Genomic DNA, 20,140 nt, shown 5'->3' with positions numbered 1-20,140 from the left:
GAATTTTAAGAAAAGAAGGCTGTAAAAAATATTCTTGCGTAATGCAATATCCTGTGGACTATGACTTTGTGGAAGAAATTTTATATTAAAACAAGAAAATGACCCGAAGCATAGCTCTAAGCTGTGCAGGAACTTTCTAGCAACTAAACAACAGGAGGGGATATTGCAAATTATGGTGCGGCCACCCAGTCGACTGACTTGTAAAACCCAGTAGAGCTTTTACGGGATCACTAGCATCAAGTCCGTGAAGTCCGCCCATCTTCACAAAATTTATGGGGAACCTTGCAGATCTCGTGAATAATATTAACCAAAGCAATATTATAATATTAATCCTCAGAATGCCACGTCTGTGTAAGGCGTGTGATAAAATTTGTGCAAGTGATAAAATTTCTTGGAGGATATTTTGATGAAAATCAGTATAGTTGTTAATATTAAACATTTCAATCATTTTTGCTGCAAAGTTTTCAGTGCTTAATAAAAAATCTTAAAATACTTTGTAGAGTTTTTTTTGTATATTAAATTTTACATTTAATGGCTAATTTAAAAGAAAATATTAATGAAAACTGTTATCATACGCTGTGATTCCAAACTTTTAGGCGGGAGTGTAGATGCTGTCCAGATGACTTTTAGGCGGGAGTGTAGATGCTGTCCAGATGACTTTTAGGCGGGAGTGTAGATAGCTGTCCAGATGACTTTTGGATTTCGCCAAGCTGTCCGTCTCAACTAATTATTTATTCAAGTAAAGGAAAAGGAAAGGTTACCTCCACCCCTAGACAGCAAACATTTGCTAGGAGGTTAAACATAACTATAACAGATTAACAATATATACATTAATATAAAGGATACAGATCAAATTAATTACATCAGGCTAAGACAATGTTCAGAATATATGTTCTAAATAAATTCAGCATCCTTCAGAGCACGGTGCGGGAGAGGAGGCAAGTTGTAGAAGGCCGTCCGTAACAGGAGGGGGAGTGCAGTTCGTCCTCTAACAGAGCCTACGGAGAGCGGAGGTGGTCGTTCATTATTTAGGTCGTTCAGGAGACCAATCGTGTTTGCTGGAAACATATGACTGAGCGAGCTGATTTGGTTGAGGGCAGGTCGGATCTTAAATGTTTGGTGATTAGTTGTTCTTCTGTTATCTTTGGGTAGAATGATGGGATTCGATGATGGGACCATCTAGTCTGCCCGAAATAAGCTTGGAGAGGGTCATTATATTGCGAGTGGTGATTACTTGTTTCCAAGTGGTCATTCCATGCAGTGAGTGCAGTATAGCCCTAGATATAATAAGGGGATGTCCTGAAGGATCGCAGCAGCCAATACTCAAGCCCCCAAGAACTGCTGCAGGTAGGTTGGAGGAGCGGAGAACCAGATTTCCGCCGCGTAGAGAGCCACGGGTACAACACAAGTTTGGATAAATCTAAATATTAGCTTCTTATTGCCGTAACCAACCAGTTCCTGACGAGCAGACCAAAGGGCTGCGTAGAATTTTTCTTGCTTTCTTGAAGTGCTCCAGAAAAGACAGATTCGAATCCCAGACCAAACCGAAGTCCCTATGGGAGTTGACAAGCTTGATTTGATGTCCATTTATAGAGACGTGCAGTGGGGTTATTCTCTTCCTCTTTGTGAACATCATCCGGGCAGATTTTTCAGCATTTAGCTCGAGTCCGATGTCATGCAGATAAATGTTTACTTCATTTATTTGCTTTATTGCAGCTCTTTGGACTGAGAGCGCTTGTTCTGGCTCTCAATGAATGAAGAGCTTCAAATCATCGGCGTACGAGATCATGTTTTAGAAATTTGCCAGCAGAGGTTCCAAAGCAGCTTAAAACAGTGCTGCTAACAAAATGCCACCATGTGAAACCCCTCTGCAGACAGTAAAGGAACGGGCGAGACCACAAGGAGCCGTCTTTCCTGAAAAATTTTATTGAGTACAGAGAAAAGGTTATCGGAGATCCTGAAGTTCTTCAGGATGTGATGGAAATCGTATCTTATGCAGCTTTAATGTTAAGAAAAATCACGTCGAGCTGAGTTCGAGAATTCAAAGCTTCCTGTATGTGAGAGTTTGAAGGAGATTGGTGGTAGTAGATCTTCCAGGGACCACGGTATGAACGTGGTGAGGTCTGTGATCGAAACAGTGCTCTATAAGTTGAATTAGGATTCTCTTTTCAAAAACTTTTAAGGAGCGAAGAACCCACTGAGATCGGACGAAAATCCTTTGCATTTTTTGGCCACGAAATCTTGGGAATGGGTTTGATGCAGTAGTGTGTCCAAATCTGGGGCGCTGTCGAGGTTCGCAAAATTTCATTAAAGATGTACAAAAGAGCATACACAATGAAGACAGGATATTTTAACGATAAACAAGGGAAATCTGTCAAGCCCGACAGTAGCTTTGTTCGGTAACTCGTTTATTACTTTCATCAGAATCTCCTTCGCGATATTAAGTGTTGACAAGGGAGTCAAATGACGCAATGGGATGGAGATGGGAGGATTCGATTCTTTCTTTACGTGACTCTTACCAAAAAGTGTTATCGGCCCACCCAACTAAAAGGCTTTTATCCTCTTAATGTCTTTGTAATGCTTTGCAAATGGCCGCTTTGAGCATACTAACCTATTAGCTATGTATCTATTGTTGGTGTGTCGCTTTTGCTTCAGGAAAAGTGCACGTTTCTTTTTAAAATTAATGAAATCACTTGTGGATCCAGTACTCTTCCATTTTCTGAAGGCACATTGCTTGTCCAGAAAAGCGGGCTTCAGATCTCTTGAGAACCATGGTTTTGTCCATTTAGAGATTTTGATTGTTTTTGAAGCTCCTTGAATTGTCATTGCCTTTAGGAGGGAAGCCAGACCATTAGTGGCTTGGTGGATCGGCATGGTGGAAAGTGCTGCTCAGTTGGCTGAGGTGAGAAAACTCATTATGACATCTTGGTTGATGAAATTAACTGAGAAAATGGTTTTGGTTAGGACTTCATCATCTCTAGGATGCATCGACTGGAACGTAAAAGCAAACATAAGTGGTTTGTGGTCCGAATTAAAAGTGAAGGTCGGTATTGTGGGCGTCAAATTTGCAGCACGATAAAATACTAGGTCTAACGCTTGGTCTCCCCTTGTAGGCTGTGATTCAAGAAAATCCAATTCTAAATTTTCAATGAAGGTGGTGAAGTCTTGTCTAGTTTCAGAGTGTTTAGCGGTTGGCATGCATATTGAAGTCCCCTGTAAGAAAGGTTGTTTTATCAGAGGTAAGATGAGTCGTCAGCCATGATCACAATTTATCCCTGGAGTCTTGTGTATGATCAGGTGAAAGTTAAATTAGACATATTTGGATCTGGTGATTTCCACATATAACATTGGCACACAAAGCTTCAAAGCGTTCTGTACTGCTGGTCCTCAGGAAAGAGTGAAAAATTACAATGGTAAATAATCATAACGCCTCTCCCTCTTCTTCCCATACGATCATTAGTAGCTGCATGGTCAGATGAGTTTCTGAACAACGTGTCGAGCTGTTTATTGGATGACATTCAGGTCTCTGTAAGGCAAATAATCCCCAATTCCTCAAGGAACAAGAGTGATTGTAGGGAGTGGAACTTATTGTAGATGCTCCTGACGTTTTGAGTTAAAATTGAGCAGAGTCTGTCGGTTCCAATGTCCTGTGATTCTTTTAGTTGCTAGTGGCGATTTCTGAGCACAGAGACTGGAGAATTTTCCCGAAATTCCCTGACCCTTGAGCTGAGCGGCCGCAAGTGAGGATTAAGAATAGCAACCAAATCACAGGGTGAACAAGCTACATCGAAAGATGCATAAGATGTTTTGTACGCATTTTACGGACGCTGGTGTGCACTCCAGTCTTGTTTAAAATCAAATTCCAAACATCTTGTGTGGCTGTATCAAGGTCAATCCTAGTTATAAAAGCATGCGATAATCCAGGAGCCGATTTGAGTTCCGAAGAGCCACTACTCCCATGGATGAAGCCATTGCGTGCAGTTATAGCCTCTACTTTGTTGTCAGTGCTGGAAGTGGACATAACTTCGACGTTGGGTATCAAGGAGAGTGTGACATCGGCAGGAGCCACTTCATGAGGTGGTGAAGGGAGAGCCCAGACGCCCCCTTTCATTGGATGGAGATTCACCTCTACACAATTTGAGGCTGTTTGTAGTAGATCCCCTGATTGGTGAGCAAGGGTGGTTGATTTGCTGGAGATCGAAGAGCAGCTGGCTAGGAGGACCTAGGATAGGGAATAAGTGCTGCGATTTGAGCCCAGGTGCCAGTGAGAGGCTCATTCAGAGGCATTATGGCTAGGTAGTGTGAAGCTGGCCGAAGGGAACAGCCCTCCCATCGATTCTTTTGGTCTGGGAAGAATCGATAGCAGAGGGACGTCGTATCGAAAGAGCATCTGGATGATTGGCTGTAGCAGAAGGCTGCCTGGTACGAGAAGCAGGGCCGACTGGGCTAGCCGGGTGGGTAAAGTGCCTGCCTGGCAACCCAAAGGTCGCGGGTTCGAATCCCGCCTCTGGCTTGGATCATAGTAGAAAATGCAAAAACCTTGAGAGGTGCAATATGGCCACAGAAGCCGATGCGCCAACAACTAACTAAAAAAAAAAAAAAAACGAGAAACAGGAGAGCCCTTGTAGGGATGGTCAATGTTGACTGCATGCGGGATGTACTGACTCGATCGGGTTTCCTGTTATGTGGGGGTTGATCACTGATTCTCTTTGAACAGGAGTTTTTATTTACTCGCTGTAGTTGTGAAGAATTATGATTTTTATCTACAGAATAGATATAATCTAATGCTTCATGCAACTGTGTGTCAATCAGATCCATCACCGCTTTATCAATCTGGCATCTTTTCTCTAAAGACTTCAAGAATTTACAGTATTCTGTTTGATTAAGGAGTGATTCAAGGGCGCCTTGACAGAAGTGCTAGGTAATTGGCCAGACCGGGTGGATTCTGTCTGCCTGGCTGTATTTACTTTCTTGGTTGGACTGAGGTTATGGCAACTCGTAGGTTGCCTTCTAAGAGTTTCCTGTAGAGTGCTCGCAATTCTACAGAGGACTTCATAGAGTTTGCCTGTAGCCTGTTCAGGTGATGCGGTGTGTTTTCTTCTAACATTCTCCTGAACTGTCTGTATCAGATGCGCAAATTCCTTTTCCTTCTACGTACATGTTTTTTCATCAAGGGAGTTCTTTGAGCATTGCTGCGAGGTCCGTTAGGTGGGATGTGCGCGGTTTTGGGGGAAATCCAATCACATCGGTACAGCTGATAGTAGGAAGTTTGTTATCATTTAGGAGCGGGGAGGGAAGAATCTTGCTTTTCGCTGACGCCCTGCCGCAGACCTTTTTAGGCTTACGCGTTTTACTAATTTGTTTAGTACAATTTGCTGCCCGTTGAGTGACGGGATTATTCCATGCTGCCGTTGCATTTTGATGACAAGAAATAGTTTTCTTCACTTCATTAGAATTGCTCCTGTCCCCAGGTAGATCAGAAGAATTGTGCTTAGCCGCGTTTACAATGGAATTGTCCAATGAGCTTTTCGCTGGATTACTCATGGGGGAAACTTATAACAGTAATTAACAACTCGCTAGTAAAAGAAACTTCTTGAAATCTAGTCTACACCACTTTTCCCTGTAATCTTGGTTTATAACAGTGGAAATTTCACTCTCATTCGTTTTAACTTCTCATATACATCACTCAGTTCAATGAAGAAACTCCATGTCTTTTTTTTTTTTTTTGTGTGTGCTGCTGCATACTTGGACAAAGTATTCCAAGTGCAGTCTTTACAATTGCGGTTTGTAGTAGGATTATTATTTCCCTATCGAACATTTGATTGTAGAGAAAAGCAAAAATTGTCTACACTGCCGAAAATGTCTTCGCGCCCGTATTGTAATTACTTTTGTTTATCTACAATTTTAGTTCACCCGCATCAAGTGTATAAGTTATTTCGGGGTCCCTGTTCCCTTGAATTTTGCTGCATTAAAACAGTTTTCCACTTTTCGGACCATCCCTGTTTATCCGAGTCATGCCGAAGAAGCACTGCTTGCCATTGATCATTAACTACTCTATATATCATTCTGGACACCATCTGCAAATTTTAACATTACATCCTGTATTTAAAGTACCATGGCAAAGTAGATGCCATTCAAGAATATCATTTAGTGACTCTAGTACCACTCCTTGGATAACCCTACTTCTTACATTAGCCCAATCTGAAGAGTGGCCATTAATTTCAACCACCTTCATCCTACGCTACAGCGATCCATCTAAGGATTTTCCCCATTAAAAGTCTTGCATGAGAGGTACTTAGGCAATACCTTTCATGCAAGACTGTGTCAAGTACTTTGCTGAAGACGCCTCCGTAGCTAGGTGGGGGAGGTGCAGCAGTGCGTAGCACACGCTTCTTGATTAGACAGGGGTTCGAGCCCGTGACCACCAAATACGGAGGATGCGGAAAGGTTAGGGAATGACCACCGCATATCCCCGGAGCAATATGGCCTTAGTTGCTAATGCTCCTAAAAAAAAAAACAAAAAAAAAAAAAACCAAACAACAAACAACAACTTTGCTGAAGTCCAAGTTAATCCAAATCATTTCCTTCATCCAACTGATGAGTGTCACTGTCAAAATAGTTAAACATGATATTCCTTTACAAAACCATGCCGTATTTCCTTCAGAATTCTATTTATATCTAAATTATTCTGCACTATACGCTTTATTATTGCTTCCACGATGCCATTATACTCGGTCGGATCGGTTTTATTTAAAATGATTATTCTAAAAGGAGCCGGTTCATATTGCAAGCAGTCAGACCATATTTTCATTGGATTTTTAGTTAGGCCTTTTTTAAACTATTTTATTAGCTTTTTCCTTGAATTTTAGCTTTTGCTTTAATTTCAAAATATCAAAGTCCAGAGTGTTTTATTTCAGCTTCTAATTTATATTAGGTAGACTTACGTGATTAAACATTTACATTATACCTAATGAACATGTATAAGTTCTAGCACCTAGAATGGCCCATAAAATGCTTCCACGATGTGTTTTGTTTGCTGTTGCAGATTTAGTAATGTGAAAACTCGAAGCGTTTTCCCATATTTTTATGGACTGTATACACGCGCGTGTACTGAACCTCGGTTCCCCTCATTAGTAAAGTTACATTATTGATCTGTTTCCAAGAACGGCAACTTTTAAAGTCCTTTAGGTATTCTCCACGTTTATTAATTGCCTTATTTGCATGAACTGACATTTTGTTTTTAGCAAAGGCATTTTTAAACAATGCAAATGTCTAATTATACTGCTCACACAGCATTTGTACACCGTAACCCCCCCCCCCCTTCCACACCCTAGCACATCTTATCCAAGTGTGTTGCTATGAAGTTGGTAGTCTGCTACAAAAGAAAAGCATTAATGATATTTTCAGTGCATTAAAAACGCAACGTATTTTCTGATTTCATTTCGAAAATCAACATCTTCAGATATTATGTTCAAATATTTAACTAACAAACCAAACATTAAATATAAGATGATAATAAGTAACCAAATTAATAACAAATCGATAAGGAAATAAATAAGAATAAATTGGGTGAAAAAGAAACTTTCAATAAAGAAGTCAGCGAAACGGTTGTAGTAGAGTTGGTGGTTATAGAGTTTTAATTGCTGTTTTTAAAAGGGGCGGGGATTAATGCAGTGTGAGCTTTTTCAGTTGCTCATATATATTGAAAATGAAAAAGAATAAATAAATAATAAAATAAAATTAATAATGGCCCATAAGTATCTAAAAGTTATTTCGCTCTAAAGGGAAAAAAATAAAAAATAAATAAATTGCTATCAGAAATTGTTTAAAAGTAAAGTATAATTTAAACCTAGGTTTATATATATATATATATATATATATATATATATATATATATATATATATATATATATATATATATATATAAAAGGTCTGCTGATATTGAAAAGAAAAGGCTTCTTTTATTTTAGATTCTGTATTTTAAATAAAATATTCTAGTTATATCCATCACGACCACAAAGGTTGCAGAAGTTTACAGGTTATCATTTTGACAAAAATACAATCATTAACCGTGTCTAGCAATCATATGGACTCACGCCACGGTCGCTTCAAACGCGTGTTCAACATAGAACTTGTAAACTGAACACTCAGCTAGGTATGAGATTGCATTTTTTTTTTTTTACAATATTTTGGATATCAGTTTTGCATCCGAGATTTTCAACCTTCAATAGACAAGTTCAAAAATAATTTGACCACATTTAGTTAAATGGCTCAATTTGGACCTTCATTATGCCCTGAAGTTGACGACATGTACATAGTAATTATGAAGAAGGCGACGAATGTGTGCTTTGTATCATTGGGAAAAAAAAAAAAAAAAAAAGTGTCAAGTGTATTCGTGTCTAGCGGCACCGGAGGTTCCCCCCAACTCCGCGTTGCTTTCATTGTAGGTGTAACAGTTCACTGTAAAGGCCAGAGATTTAAAAGTGTATGGATTTTGTAAGTGTAGTATTGTGTATTGTTGTTCTTCTGGCCATTTAGCCGCTAGACCCCTGCTGGGGCCCAACGTTGTCCACACTTAGCCTCGTGGAGGCAGACCAGGTACTCAGTAGTTGATATTTTACTCTGGCAGGCCCTGCCACCTAGTTTCCTATTTCAGTGGCTAGGGCCTTAAAAAAAAATTAAATAAATAAAAAAATAAATAATCATCACTGAAAAAGGTTTAAGCCGAAAGAGTTTTGCGTGCGCGGTTTGAATTTGGACATATTTTAATTTTTAACATTGTGTGGGACATGCGCTGGTGTATAGACAGAGTAGGGGAGGGAGGCTAAAGACTGGGGGGAAAAGCCAGAAGTATGGGGACAATAGAGTAGGTGTCCCCAAAAGCAGTGGGGCAGGCCCATGCCCCACCAGAGGTAGAGAAACGGGGAGTGGCAGGTGGGGAAACAGGAAACCGTCTCCCCACTGCCTGGGGATTGGGAATTAAAGGTGAATATTACTAGGGAGTCCTATTCAGACCGCCATATGGCGTAATGCAAGTAGTTCCTGCATTTATGTCCAGTCCGGGCTTTTTGTCACTTGGCTTGTTTGCATGTACTCGTCTTCGTCGGTTAGTTCCTGTGGCTGTGTCTGACCAGGTTCCTTGTCACTTTGCTATTTTCTTGATCTGGCCGACCGGGCTAGCCAGGTGGGTAAAGCACCTGCCTGGCAACCCAAAGGTCGCGGGTTCGAATCCCGCCTCGGGCTTGGATCAAAGTACTGCAAAAAAACCTTGGGAGGTGCATTATGGCCACAGAAGCCGATGCGCCAACAACTACCAAAAAAAAAAAAAAAAAATTCTTGATCTTTGTAGGGTCCTGTTGGGTCCTTTGATCCGTTTGTGGCCTCACTTTGGTCGGGGTTGTCTTCATTCATTGTGGATGGCAATTTCCGTTCTTCTTCGGTCGAAGACTTCTCGTGCAAATTGGCTGAAAGCCGCGTAGTCGTCTTCTGTGTCCAAGAGATGGTGTTCTTTGTTTTTTGGTATGTACTGTATTTTAGTTATTAGCACGCTTCTGTGTTCCTCATAACACTCACAGTCGTGCATTATATGATGCCATGTTTCAGGCTCACCACAGGTGCAAGTTAGCTCCTCCGTTATACCCAGCATGTTCAATTTTGCCTTGAATGGGCCATGGCCCGTTAGTAAGTACGTTGCATTTAACCCCGGGTTAAACCACGGGGGAGCTTTTGGATACGTCTTGGCAACCAGTGGTATGAATCTCTTCGTCACTTCGCCTTTGTTCGATGCTGTCCATCTGTCCTGCCACAGCTGTAGCAGGTTAGCCACGATTCTATGCTTTTCTGCTTTGCGGTTGTTGTTTGGTTCTAGGGCGAGTCCATAGATTGTAGTGGGCGTTCCCTTTGTATCATTGAGTGTCATTATGGGTTATGAGGGCATCATTAAGCCGACCGGGCTAGCCGGGTGGGTAAAATGCCTGCCTGGCAACCCAAAGGTCGCGGGTTCGATTCTCGCCTCGGGCTTGGATCAAAGTACTGCAAAAAAAAAAAAAAAAAACCTTGGGAGGTGCATTATGGCCACAGAAGCCTATGCGCTAACAACTACCGGAAAAAAAAAAAAAAAAAAAAGGGCATAATTGGACTTGGCGAGAGTCCTCTCGGCCGCAGAAGTGCCAATGTATCGCTAGTACATAAAGATAGTTTTAAGCGCGAAATAGGTAACCATAGACTAATCTGACTTCAGTGGTAGAGTAAATAATGGAGGAAATTATCGAACATGTAGTACAGGGACATTTCAATACAAATGGTATTCTGAAGGAAACACAGAACGATTTTGTAAAGGAAAAATTGTTTAGCTAACCTAGTTAGCTATTTGACACAGTTATTGATGAGCTGGATCCTAACATCCAGTTAGGAATAATTTCGACGTTGTTGTTCGAATTTCAGCAAAGCATTTGACTCGTTCCGCACGAGAATTATGCTGTAAGCTGAAACTTGTGATGGTTACGGCTAAGAACACTAGATGGATCAAAGGTAGTTGCAGTAAAAGAGGTAGAGCGTTGTCGTTAATGGTTACTGTTCATATCCCTCAAGGATGGGTACTGGGAGCACTTCTGTTTCTGATTTCCTAAAATGAGCTAACCTTAAAAGTGGGTTCCTCAAAGATCGGTACTGAGAGAACTCCTGTTTCTGATTTCCTTAAATGATATTAACGAAGGGATTTAGTGTGTGATGTCAAAATTCGCAGATGATATCAAGATCTGAAGAGTAGTTAATGATCAGCTCCAAGCAGCTGTCTTTCATTTGGATAAGCTGAAGGCTGATCAGAAAAGTGGCAGAAATGTTTTGATTCACAAAATGCAAGGTCTTTTACCAGCGCAATAGCATTCCCAAATTAACTTGACACTTGGTTTAGATTGAATTAAAAACAGTAGCGGAAGATAAGGATTTGGAGGTTAGGATCCGGGTGGACACGAAGTTCTCTCTGCAATGTAGGCAGGCGACAGAAAGGCCTAAGATGTCCTTTCTATGAAAAGGAACCATATGAGGAAAGACTTCGAATATTTAGGCTAGAGAGCTTGTTAACTTAGATACCTTAAATGGGGTTCTGAATGAAGTTTGTAAAGTTCGGAGAGGGGATAATAAAAAGAAAGAAAGCAAAATGATCACAATTGTAAATTATACTAGAACTAGCAGATATAAATTCATATTATAAAGAGGTTCAGACTAGATTAAGGAAGTTTTATTTTAGTCAGCGAGATACAGCCTAAAGCAAGTGCAAGTACAACCAAGTGAAAATCTCTGCCATATTTCAAAAAAAAAATAAAAAATAAAAAATAAATAAATAAAATAAATAAATAAATAACAATAAATAAATAAAAAAGAAGAAGAAAACTTGTAATATCTTGTTGCTTGCTTTCTCCCCCATCCCCACATACTATTTATGCTACATCTCTTTTGTGAACTGCCATTATAGGATTAACTCTTATTGCTTAACAGTAAACAGATTTCAACTCAAGGAGATCACTAAGACACTTTTATAATGTGATTCCAGAAATTCTGCATCTGTGTAATGTAGTTGAATAGCTTATCCCGTTTTTCTTCCTTTTTGTCTCTTATTCCACAAACAAGCATTTTAAACACACTCAGTTTACACACAATGACGTATACAATTCATGGTGTAAGTTCTATTAACTCTTAATTCAAAACATTTCACCTAACTCGACTAGACCCAACTTGCATTATAAGTAATTCAGCTGCAGGAAATGTGAAGTTGAATTATTCACATTCCATCATTACAAAAAAAAAAAAAAAAAAAAACGAAAAAAGTGGGATTATTGAGTGAGAAAAAAAAAATTAGGATATGGATAATGAGAGATACCATTTCTCAGTTGAGAAGTTGCTGAGATAAGTGAAGTTTTTTTTTTTTTTTTTCTTTTCTTCCCCAATTATGAAAACCCCAAACACGAATGGTATTTGAACTTACCCTACTTAGTGCCGTGCGTGGGCTGAAGGTGAGAAGACACAAGAAGATACTTGTTAACATTAACCTTGAATTTCTATAAATTGTAATTTATAGGAAATACGTGCGAATAGAGGTTATTCCAGAAAACGGAAGTTGAAGGGATAAATGAGAAAGAAAAAAAAGTTGCTTCTGTCAGTTTGAAGTTGGAAAGTAAGTGGATGTTGACTGGTTGTCGAAAACCATCAGTGTTTTACGACAAATTTTAACAAAGTTAATAATGGCAAAAAAAAAAAAAAAAGAAAAAAGAAAAAGCGATTTATTTTATTTTGCGGCATCCCTACTCAATTTTCTGCCTGTTAGATCCGATTCTCTCTCTCTCTCTCTCTCTCTCTCTCTCTCTCTCTCTCTCTCTCTCTCTCTCTCTCTCTCTCTGTGTGTGTGTGTGTGTGTGTGTGTGTGTGTGTGTGTGTGTGTGTGTGTGTGTGTGTGTGTGTGTGTGTGTGTGTAAAAATGATAAAGATGCAATGAAATTACTGAAAGTCAGTAAACAGGAATGAGAAATTAAAATATATATAAGACTGGGTTATGGATCCGAGGTACTACGGTAAACGTAGAAAAAACTGGTAACCATAATGAAAAATAGACAAAAAGGTAATTATCAGAGTATTTGTGTATTTGGTAGGGTAGTTGAGCTGAGATACCAGGTGTAATAACCATGGAATAATTGAGAGAACCGGTATGCTAAAAAACAAATTACCTGAAATAAAATACAATTAATATAAGCATAATTATTGTAAGTACCTAAAGCTGTAAGTACCTTCCTAGGACGAAGTAGTTAAAGTTAGGGTGCCATGGCACCCCGGTTGAAAACCACTGTGTTACATGTTCGGACTGGGTTGAACGAGATTGGAGGAATTATAGAAGCCAATTCAGAAGAACAGTGCCCATGGAAGTATCAATAGAAAAGGCATGCAACAGAAACAGAATGTCTGAGACAGAGTGGAGAGACGCTGTTAGAGATGGATCTTTGAATAATCTAACTGCCCTCTTTTGAATGGAATCTAGACGCCTGCGAAAGGTTAAGGGGGCACCGCCCCAGATATGGAAACAGTGTCCCATGGTAGGGTGGACTTGAGATTTGTACAGAGTATCGAAAGTAGTTATTTCGAAGAAAAGTAACTCCGAGAACGTACGAGAAAACCCAGTTTTTTAGATGTAGAGGAAGAGGATATTTGTGATGTGTTTATTCCAAGAGAGATTAGAAGTTATTGTAATCCCTAATAGAGAGATATCTCATCTTGTCTGGATAACTGAATGTCATCGAAAATAAGCATAGGAACAGAAGAATCCTTTTTTGCGAGATTTAAGACGGGACTGAGGATAAGGGATTGAAATCAACTAAGTTATCTTTGCCCTACTATAGAATTACCTGGGGATCAGCATTTAAGGAATTGGTAGTGGACATTCGAGAAGTTTGAAGCTGTTTGTGCGAAGCAGGGTTTCTCAAACTGGTAAGTGAAGTGCAATGTATCAGCAAAACTATGGATAGGATTTTCAGTCAGTGGAAGAATGTCATTAATATACACTAGGAAGAGAGTGGGAGAAAGAACACCTTGAGGAACACTAGCATTAATCTAGAAGTTAGAAGACAAGAAAACCATCTACCGTCACCCGCAGTGAGCAGTCAGAGAGAAAACTGGATACCTGATTACAGAAAACATCTGACCATCCATAAGATGGAAGCTTATTTAAAAGACATCTTTTCCAAATATGATCAAGAGCTTTTAAAATATGTCATTACTTAGACTTAGAACAACTGCTTGAGTTTCACCAAACTTTTCCATTGAATGTGTCCACAGATGGATAACATAAGCCAGTATATCACTAGTGGATCGACACTGACGGGATTCATATTGGCTATCATTGATCAGGCGAAAGTGTTCAGGCTAATTTAAGGGTTTTGCGGTTAATGCATTTACCTTAGAAAGAGTAGAAGTAAGTGCAATCGCACAGTAATTGGATGGAAGGGATATGTCACCTTTTTTATAACTGGCTGGACATGAGCAAATTTTAAGCAGAAGGAAAAACACCAGTGGAATAAGAAACGCAAAAAGGCGACACAAAACAGGAGAAAGCCCAGGAGCACAGGTTTTGCAAACAAGTTGAGAAATATCATCAGGACATGGAGCTTTCTTGTCATCAAGATTGTTCAAAATTCTTCTGACATCCTTTTGACGGAAGACCACATGCGGTATTGAGTCGCGTGTACTGGGTATGGCAGGAGGTGATTTACCAAGATCGTCAATACAAGAATTAGAAGAAGAAGAAGAGAAATGCTAGCAAGTTGGCTTTATCTGAAGTGACAATTGGACCATCAGGTTTCAACAGAGGTGAGAATGCAGATTGACAGAGTTACATCCAGTAGCGTTGGCAATGATATAGAATGCTCGACTATCCTTTGAACAGGAAGCAATTTTCTACTATTAGCCTCTTCAAAAATCTAGTTTGGACTAGAATTTTGAACAGGCCAAACAACAGAGAGAGAGAGAGAGAGAGAGAGAGGTAGGTTGCATTGCAGAGGCTACCATCGCAAAATTGTGATCTGAGGTGCCTAGAGGACTACTTACCTCGACCGTGTACTTGGAAGGGCTGTTCATGAGAAAAAGAGCAACGGTGTTGGCTGAGTAATTGGGATTGTATGGTATTCGTATTGGTAGGTAAATGAGTAATCTGTGTGAGGTCATTGGTAATTGCAAAAGCCTCGACATCTCGATCGGCTAGGTCCGTGTGACTAGAAAACTGAAACCAGCAGGAGTTCTGAACATTAAAATCGCCAAGGAAAATTACCTCACTGTTAGGAAAGTTGGCTTGGAAAAGTCGAAATTCAAAGCAAGTCAGATTTCCATGTGTAGCGAAATTTGGAGATCGATAGAGGCAACGGATTTGACAGAATGGAGTAGAAAGATTTTAAGCCAGAGAATATCGAAAAGAGAGATTACAAGTTACTAAGTCTCTGACAGGGAATATTAGAGCGGACATATGCACAAGTACCTGTGAAGCGAAAGGATTCGTACATCGAATAATTAGGACCACTGATATGAGCAGTGGTTGAGTAATTGGGACTCTGTCTGAAAAACTAAGTGGGGCTGCACAGACTGTAACGTGGAAATAGATATTATTGAGATTGGAACTTAGACTACGTATATTGTGAAATAAATGAGGAAGAGTTTCGGAATTTAGATCTTTTCTCAGATCTAAATTCGGTAGTAAAGAAAAGGTGGGAGATGTGTAAGAAGTAATGAAAATTTTGAATATGGCGTGCAAGTATATACTCAGCTTCTTAACATAACGTGGTCTCGACCAGCTTCCCGCAAACAAATTACAAGGACTCCCTCCAGTCATTTTTTGACAGAGTAAAGGCAGTGAGAATATGCACTAGCAGCTAGTTGATCCGAATGCCTTGCCTTCAAGAGAGTTACCAGTAGGTTTGGTCCGTTGGGTTGTCTAGCTGGTAGCCTGCTAACACCGTTTTAGAGATATACCCTCGTTAATGTAAGGAAGATTGGAGCTTGCCAATCTCGTCGAAAACACGTTGCTAATCAGCACGTTGGTGTTGCGAGATAATAATTTCACAACTTTATGTCTCAGAAAGATGTGAAAGCTTAGTATTAGTATTAATATTAGCCATATAGTGCAAGGAAGCCACAGGCTTTTGCTGCACCAGCCGAAAATAAAATAAAATAAAATAAAAGAGATTATAGGAAAGCACAAAACAAATTTTCTGCTTTCCTCCTTACGTAGGAAACTATACAGTTGACCTTTTAAGTTTCTTAAAACTGTCAGCTTCAACTACCTGCGGAGACAACTTATTCCAGCAATGAACAATTCGCTGGCTAAAAGAAAAGTTAGCATTCAAGAGTGCTGCAAAAAAAAAAAAAAAAAAAAAAATTGTCATTTGTAGATTAAAGGACCTGGAAAGACTTGTTAACCGTGTACGATGGCAGACTACTGTTGGTGTTTGAAAAGAGATAAGCTCAGAGTTTCGGGAGGAAGCACCAAATCATCCGTGTGAAGGGGGAAAAAACTTTTGCACCAATTAAGAAAACTTTTGAACTAGTTATTGTTTCAATAAGATATCTGAGTACCTATGTAGATTACAAGTGTGTTCTTTGTATTCTGTATGGAAAATTACGTTTTCATTTAGTTTTTCTATTTTGCGTTCTTTCTGCATTTTATTTTGTACAAAAAAAAAAAAAAAAAAGTGATAGAGTAAAATCAATTACAGATTTTGGAATTACAATCTAAAAATTGTACAAGTTCATGATTTTCGCATTATAAATCAGTAAGTGTTTTAAAATGTGTACCAGGGTTATCCATTTATTTGTACTTATTTATGTAAAGATTGTCAGAAAGGAAAGCCATGACAAAACTGGACATCATCAGATTAGCCTCAATCATGAAAATGTTTTGAGGAACGCTTTTATTCTAAGATACGTGTCTGTCCATATTTTAAACTATTATTTCCAACGTTTGTGGTGTGCGCATCTTAGAACACCCGTAAAAATAAAAATTCTGTACTGTATTTCAAAGCTAGGGAATAGTCTTCGTTAGTTTTGTATTCATTCTGTGCCCGGCCCTAAACCTTAAAATATTAAAATCTCGTAGGTTTACTGCTAGTGTCGTAGTAGGTATTTTTAGATCCTTTTCTATACCCATTTTCTTCTCCACCTTCCTGCAGACAGTCCTTACTGTATAGTTATGTATTGTCCAAAGTGTACAGCTGTGAATGGCAAATTGTAGCACACCCGTTTATATTTTTTAGTTTATACAAAGATATTCTGCGATACTATTCCACAAAAAAAAAAAAAAAAAAAAAAAAAAAAGGTATCACAGAATACTTTGTACATTGATTTAGGCTGTATTCGGGCTTTGTACGTGGAAATAAGATTTCTTATTTATACATAAAAATATCATTGCTAGTGTTTTTCTATTTGATTAGTTTAAATGTGATTAGTTTGTCCCAAAGTATATCGCGGTGTATAGCCATGAACAATAAGATGGAACATATGCGATTGGGTTGGGTTTGTATCACCACGAATTATGAAATTGTTGTTATCAGCATGTAGTGAATCTCGATAAACACGATCAAGTCACTTCGCTGTTTGTTAGTTCGTCTACCAGTCCATCACTTGCCATCGACAGACACACAAAATTCTCTGAAGTTCAAGACGGGCTGTCTTTTAATAGACTGTAAACTGAAGTTGTATTGTAAACTTAATTAGTTATCTGTATATATGTTCAAATCTAAGTTTTCTCCCTCTGTATATTTATGCTATCCCAACTTCAGGTTGTCAAACATTATCTATTGTCCTTTTAATGTATGTATTTATTTTTCACTTATAATTCAATATACATCCTTTTAACCAACCAGCTATAGGGGTTGAAATCAAGCTTACTAAACTGAACAATAATAATGTAGCAGTGGGGAGGATCGCTGTTTATTAGTAACTAATCGAATAAATAACTCCGTCAAGTCCTTACATGAAATTTAGTAGTAATGTGATTTTTAATATGATTGTAACACATTTTAATTTATGTACTTGTTTATATTAATTACATTGCGGTGAATTGAGAGAATATTTGGAAGGCATAGACCCTTTAATTTTGCTTAATTGTGTTGGGATTAATTTTATAAATTGTTGTATAAATATGTTTTGTTCCTACTTTGACATTAATGGTATTTGTCATTTCTTCTATCCCCCCCCCCCCCTTTCAGATATAAATTATATCTTTTAGCTGTAGGGAGCATAAAGCGATGACAAAGGAATCCAGGAAAACGAGTTCGTTACGTTAAGCTTTATAAGTGAGACAGCCAGCAGACTGAAAAACACTATCGTCTTTGTGTGTGCTCAATGCGGACTATAAATTAAAAGGACACTGGAAACGATAAAAGTGATATTCCGTGCAAGCAAGTAAAGAGGCTATTTTAACCAATGATTTTAGTTGCGACTCATTGGCCTTCTAACATTTTCTGTGACCAGTAGTGAGCTTGTAAAGATCAGTGGATAATGATTGAAATACGACTCAGTTATAAAGTGGAAGAGGCGGAACAACTTCCACATTCGGTACACTATGTGACTAGTCTACAGTAATAAAACTTCCTAAAGAAAAGCTTTATTCGGAGATGAGACGGCTTAACGAGTGACCCATGTTAGAGCTGTGGTGTTTTGTGTCATGGAATGCAGACTTACTTTCGCCACCCGTAGATTGTGAAATTTATTTCTTCTCATAGTATCAAATACCAGATGTCAGGATGAGTGATACTAGCGGATTTGGAAAGATTTGGTACCTGTTCGGCAGCAGAAACACTGTCTATTTTTAAGCCGAGATGAATTGTGTTTGTTTTTCAGGACGTTTTTCTTATAAACTGGTACAAGAGAAGTGCGACTCTTTCCTCGTATTCTTGTTTAATGCATACGTAAAAACGGGAATTGGGTAGCAATCCTACTGGCGTGGTTGGTTTCTTATTTAATGTTAAACATAGAGACAGAGTAGAATTATTGTTGAGAAACTGTTATCAGTCACCGAATCCGACAAAAGTGAACTATGCAAAATAATAAGATACCGTTATTTATTGAGTTGTGCTCCGTTCTCGGTCTTGACGTTTGCTTCTAAACTTGTGTTAGGTTTCTTCTTTACAAGCAAGGAAAAGAAACCAGCCATTGTACAAGTGTAGGACAGCTGCGTCAACGGAAGATCGGGTTCTTTCTCTTCTATATAACGGTGATAGATATGGCTTATCTATGATTAGTGTCAGGAAAGCCATCCGGAAGTAAAACTGTGATCCATTCAACACTGGCAGCCCCTTGCGAACTGTGTGAGTAGAAGATGAAATGTCCAAAAGTCGAATAAAATGGTTATTCTTCAAATTTAGGAACAGTCAAATTCGGCAATGTATACTGAAGACCGTTTATGTTGCATAACGTCTATTGTTTATTTTCTTTCTTTTTTTTTAATGAATGAATGAAATTTGCAAATTTTTTTTCCCTGTCCTTGATATCAATAGATTTTTCTACGATTTTTCAGCAGTGTGATGCCATGTTTTACATTAAATTCAAGAGTATGTGTTGAATTTTAAAAGTAAGAAAAATGCGGGAGATCTACTCTGGGCTTAGTATTTTCGTTGGCTTACTGAGTTCAGATATATTTTGTTGCAGGAACGCTCTTCTTCAGTGTAAAATTCAAGTGGTCTGGCGCATATAAATATTAACAGCTAAAAAAACTTTATCCCCTATAGCAGGGGTGGCGAACCCATGGCACGCGTGCCCAAAGTGACACGCATACAAATTTTTTGGGCATGCGGAATTCAGAGGATCCCAAAAAAATTTCAGACTTTATTTTTATTTTTTAATTTATTGATTTATATTTTTTTAGGTCCCAGTCGTCGAAATCCCAGGAAATTATGCGGCAGGACCTGCCTGAGTGAATCTAAAGCTACTGGGTTCCTGGTCTGCCTCCACAGGTCTTAAGTGGGACAACGTTGGACCTCAATAGGGGTCCAACGACTAAATGACCAGATGAACAACGGTACAGGACACTACACATGAACAATTCCCACACACTTTTAAATCTCTGGCATTTCCCAGTGAACTGGTTCACCACAATGAAAGCAACGCGGAGATGGGGGAAACCCTTGTTGCTGTATGACAACAACAAACACTTAACGCTTCGTGCAAGAATTTGTTTGAAGTTGGAGTGGCGAAATTCGTAATGGCGAAATAGTGAAAAGAAATTAATAAAAAAATTCGTATATTTCACACATTAATTCAGAACATAAGTTATTCGTAAAGTTATGTAAGATATACATTGAGTGAACACTGAATTTTGACCACCTACCTAATACTTCATAGGTCCTCCGTTTGCCCTCAGTACAGCAGCTATCCGACACGGCATTGATTCAACAAGATGTCGGAAGCGTTCGGGAGGTATGGCCAACCAAGCTGTGTGTAATGCGGTCAGCAATGCAGGTATGGTGGTGATTGGCGTATCCAGACGCCTGATATGCCTTTTCATAGGGTCCCACAAGTGCTCTATGGCAGTGGTCTCAAACTGGCGGTTCGCGGGCCGCATACGGCCCCCAAAGCAATTTTACACGGCCCGCGAATACATTTCAATTAT

At 39.0% G+C, this 20,140-nt stretch overlaps 1 protein-coding gene across 1 annotated transcript in view; it reads left to right on the top strand.

Annotated features, from left to right (window-relative positions):
• LOC150090877 (CUGBP Elav-like family member 4) overlaps positions 1–20,140 on the top strand; it is a 358,549-nt gene that overhangs the window by 168,992 nt on the left and 169,417 nt on the right. The window lies entirely within an intron of this gene.

Source organism: Mastigoproctus giganteus, chromosome 1 (genome assembly GCF_048544385.1).
Source record: "Mastigoproctus giganteus isolate SK-2022 chromosome 1, ASM4854438v1, whole genome shotgun sequence".
Taxonomy (NCBI): Eukaryota; Metazoa; Arthropoda; class Arachnida; order Uropygi; family Thelyphonidae; genus Mastigoproctus; species Mastigoproctus giganteus.
The sequence above is the reverse complement of the archived record's forward strand: the minus strand, read 5'-3'. Positions and strand labels throughout refer to the sequence as shown.